This window comes from Centropristis striata, chromosome 6, assembly GCF_030273125.1.
Source record: "Centropristis striata isolate RG_2023a ecotype Rhode Island chromosome 6, C.striata_1.0, whole genome shotgun sequence".
NCBI classification, from domain to species: Eukaryota; Metazoa; Chordata; class Actinopteri; order Perciformes; family Serranidae; genus Centropristis; species Centropristis striata.
In genome coordinates this window covers 21631766-21636998 of record NC_081522.1, presented here as the reverse complement: position 1 = coordinate 21636998, position 5233 = coordinate 21631766, and positions in this window count along the sequence as shown.

Below are 5233 nucleotides of genomic sequence, written 5' to 3'. Positions count from 1 at the left end.
CCATTAACTTGACAGGTGAAATACATATAATGCATTTACATTTACATTTAGTCATTTAGCAGACGCTTTTATCCAAAGCGACTTACAGGAAGAGTAAAAGCAAACAATCCCAAACAATTCTTTGAGGAGTAGAATTATCGTGTGGTGCTATGAGAATGGGTTAAATATGGGTTAAAATAAATGGGTTAAAATGGGTTAAATTTTCAAAAGTAATTTAGCATATAAGTGTAAATTTAACCTCTTAAAACTGAAGGTCCACACAAACTGAGCTAGCCCCCAAAGAATGGGGGGTCGCCAAAGTTTACAATGACAAAAATGTGGCTCCCTCAAGAAAAAGGTTGAGAATCACTGCTTTTGAAGACTCTTACCTCTCTGCATATGGGCGGTCAAAAACTGACCCGTGTAGAAATGTAAATGCAATTTGCAAAAGTTTGCACCTCTGAACAAGTAAATCTGTCCCGCCTCCACCACCCGCCCTATAATGCATTAAAGCAGCATGCTGTAATTTTATATAGCTTAGCCATTTTAACTAAAGAGCCGCAAAATGTTCTCTCTCTCTCATAAAAAGAGGGAGATATAGTACTCCCTATGCTTCCCACATATTAATTTAATATGGTCGGCCTATTCATTTTCTGTGATAAGGGAAATCATCTAACATGCCAAAACCACTGCCTCTTTGATGGTTTATTTAAGAGGATTATTCACTGCTGGTTTGAATTATACTCGATCCCTTTACTGGAAATATGACTTAATGACAAATCTGAGGTTTTACATTAGAAATGAGTTGATTATGTAATTAAACTTTTGGTGGAAATGCTTGTTTTGATGTTGTTTGCTGCCAGTTGGTCCACCAATGACATACAGTAGGGTGCTTTATTTCTATGTTACAGTCTCAGGTGGACTCACCTGAATTAATAATGCCAACATCAAATGGTAGAGCAACAGAGGCAAAGCTACGCCCTTTATTAGTCACTTGAAGGTTGACTGTGCAGCGCTGCTCATTTATGACTGTCTGCACAGTGTCAGAGTGTCTACAAGTCTGTCATAATACTTCTTCAGCAGCTGCAGTGAAGTGGAGCTTACATCTACACCTACAGCATGTCACCGTAGTTCATTCATCATTCACCTCAAGATATCCATATTTTCACTGCAATGTTTCACAAAAACATCACTCTTTTAAAGTTGTTGAAGTATTTGTTCCAAGAATATCTCCATAGCATCTGCTGAGGGCAGATATGCTTCTGTTCTTTGAAGTTTTTGCATTTCTTTTTACATTATCAGCTGCTTAGTCATTATCATACTGTATGGCAGTACCTTATATGTCATCCAATTATGTTCACCACCTCTTGGCTTTCTTCTAGTCTTATGCAGATATATGTTTCATATGGTTTGGCATTTAAATGCAAATAGCTTCCAGTTTCCAGTATCTAGTTTCCCATGTAACCCTTTATCAGGCGAAGAACTATAGTTGGTAACTTCAGGTAATATTTCAAGAAAAAAGTTGCAAATTTACTAGATTAAAGTGGCAAATCTACAAGAAAAAAAGTCGCAGATTTAAGAGATTTAAAGTGGCAAATCTGCACGAAAAAAGTTGCAGATTTACGAGAAAAAAGGGGGAAAAAACTTTTTTCTCCCAGATTCACCACTTTAAATCTCATAAATCTACACATTTTTTTCTTGTAGATTTGCCACTTTAATCTCGTAAACTTTTTTCTCAAAATATAATTTATTTTTTTTTACACATTCTGGCTGTATGTAATATCCTCCAATATTCTCTAGGGTTGAAATTTGTAATTTGCAAGTATTTCAATGAGTGTCCTGTTAAGGGTTAAAGACCCCGTATTGTAAAGAGTGAGATGTCCATGTCTATTTTAATTACACAATTACTCATGAAGTTGAAATAAAATATTTTTTACCTCTTTCCATGAAATTATTGTTAAAATGTGATTTATTCTTGACAGATAAAGTGTATATCTTCTCAAAACATTATTATTCAATCTCTTTCAAATTTGAAAATTAAACCACAATTAACATCGGATTGTGTCTCACAACTTTATGGGCAACCGTGTATAAAGCAGATCCAGTGCTATATAAATACTGTGAAAGTATCCAGAAGCTCAATCCATGGAGAAATGGCACAACCCGTATTCAGAAACTATGTCTTTAAATGAGCCGTCATGCCTTTTGTAAGGTTGTGATGTCACAAACCAGGTATAGGTAGAAAGCTGCAATGAAGGTGCAGGGACACAGAGAACATAGATGCAAACTTCAGAAGCTTAACGAAAAGTTTAACATTTTGGAATACACTCATTCACTTTCTTGCCAAGAGTAACATAGATACAAAGCTACAGCTAAGAATAGCTTAACTCACCTTAGCATAGCTTAGCATAAAACCACAAAACAAGGCGAAAACAGCTAGCCAAAATAAAACATCTACCAGCATCTTTAAAGTTCTATAATCAACACATTATATATCTTTTGTTTCATGCATACATGACCAGGATCTAGTGTTAAGGGATACCATAAAATTTGTTTTTGGTCCAGTACAAAATCAGTTAAGCATTAATAAATACTCAATTCATCATTTATAAGGCATTTTTCTGACATTACCACACATTAGTATGTAGTTTATAAACACAGTTAAAAATGTTTTATTCATCATTGATAAGCACATTAGTTATGTATTAGTAAATACTGAATTCATCATTTATAAAGCATGTTTCTGCCGTAAATACTCATTACTATGTGGTTTATAATCACAATTATATGTTTTATTTTCATTAATAAACTCATCTATAGTGTCCTAATGATTGCATTTTCATATTTTATATATGATGGATTCAGCATTTCTAAATCAAGTATTACATCACTGAGTATTAATTAATGTTTAACTAATGCTTAATAGTGTGTACTCATTATAAAGTGTTACCCCGATATGAAACTTCTTATTGTTAACAGCAGCTAAAGTACTATTTTGTCAGAGATTATGTGATGATTTATAAGGCCAATGCACTATTAATGGGCTACTTATGAATATTTTGTAATTACCACCAGATAATTTGTCACACGAGGCATGTATTATTATTTTATTATAGTGATGGTCATAAAAGCAGCAGAGATGCAAATACTGCAGCACTAAATAGAGTCTCCTTTTTCCCAGGGTATGGATCTTTTTTTTGACATCTATCCTAATGATACAAATATTAAAACTCAAAATGATACTTTGGGGATTGATCCGCCCACTTTAATTAGCAGTAACTTTTCCAAAAGTCGTGTTGTGGCAACCACCATGTATATTTCAGAAACTTACTGCTTTTGGCCAATAAACAGCACATAACCTTCACACATTGTTTTCACAGTTAAGAATTAAACAAACTACAGAAAAACTGCTTATTATTCGGCTTGGTTTTGAAGTGGAAAGATACTTAAAATATTCACACACAGAGACACGTAGCATTCATACAGATCCTACATTTATGTGTTTCCAGTCAAAGTCAGGTGGATTATTGGCAGGTAAGCCTGGGACCTCATTACTGCTGCTGTGTTGTTTTTCCACAGTGAGGCCTGAAAACTGATTGTTGCTGATAGCTTTCTTCCCACTATTCAATCTCTGCCTTACAGTTTGCAAGAGCAGCCTCATTTATTCTCCCTTCCCTTCCCTCAAACACACAGATAAGACACAAAGCAACAGTAAACCTGATCGCTTCCTTTTAAAGTTTGCTTCCCTCTAAGAGCGCCACAGCGATCATCTTGCAGTGTTTGCTGTCACTTCTGGCAAAACAAAAAAACCCGAGCCGTTTCACATCAGCGGTGAACCAGCAAGATACAAAGTGCTCACACACGCTATAGTTAAATGCTGTTGCTGTTTTTAGCAAAGCGGCTGTGTTGTTTGGCTCCCTTTTTGCTCCGTGTTGATTAGACCTCAGTGTTTGTGAAATGAGGCTGAGGATGTAGCCGTCATTCACGCCTCCTGCAACACAGTGTACATGATGAGATGAGTGACAGAACAAAGGCTGACTGGGATCCTTATTAGGCTCAGTTCTGTGTGTTGTGGTTAAATGTTGCCTGATTGTGCGAGCGGTTGTGTTGGAGCCGGTTTGTCAGATTCCCCTGCAGACACGGATTGGTGACAGTGATTGGCTTCTGATGATTAACTGTGTTTACACTGGCATTTAAATGAGTCACGGTGATGTTTGAAGTTTGCAGCAGCTAATGTGCATTGTCCTAAAACAATGAAATATGTTGGTTTAGTGAGTCAGAAACAGGAATTAATGAAGCTGTGTAGTGCCATTATATTGAGAAAGTTAGATAACATTATAATGCAACATCTGGATTAACTCTAACACACCTACGCAACAAGTCAGAGATCAACCCATGTGAGGAGCCATGATCAACCCATTCCATGCTGAATTCATTGATCACTGCTGGAGGCATTGTGAGTACAAGCAGCATGCTGGTGTATTTTTATATTCCCCAGAAAAGAAAACTTGGCAAATTACATGTATCATACTTTCACAGACTTCGGCTCACATTAAAAGCCTTGTGTTTGCAACTCATTATCAGCTGCTCCACGGTGCACTCCGTGGGTTAGGTCCCTGCATTGGAAATGGATCAAATGGAGCCGGCTGAATTAATTGACTGTCGCGTGTGTTTCGACTTTGATGAGGCAAGGTGGCAGTTTGAGTAGAGTCACACGGGAGCAACAGGAAATTCAGAATACGTAGAGTCCATGTTCACACATGCTCACACAAATACTCCTCGTCCTCCTCACACGAACACACGAACAGCTTTTGTCATCCCAGGATCTGTTTGATATCCTTTTGTTGTCGCCTGTTTGATAGGACTGGAAGATCCGTGGCAAATTGATTCTTTGTTCCATGTGGCTCTGAAAGATTCAACAAACAAGCCTGCTGCTGTCAATATGACAATATGTTAAAATATGATCGTTAATGCAGTGACAGTGAAGCAGATGTTCATTTGACAGAGAATATAATGATACGTTTTCTCTAATTTGCTATTGTGACAAACTGAAATGAAAAATGAAAAATGAAAATGTAAGGTACAATACACAATCATACAGCATATACTGTAAATAGATGTATAAACTTGGATTCATGCTATTATTGTAGAGATTGAACACCTGCAATGACTTCTGTGGATCAGGCTGTACTAAACAAGGCCTCATTGTGGGCCTATGTATTGACACCTGAGACACATTTGAAATGAATGTTCA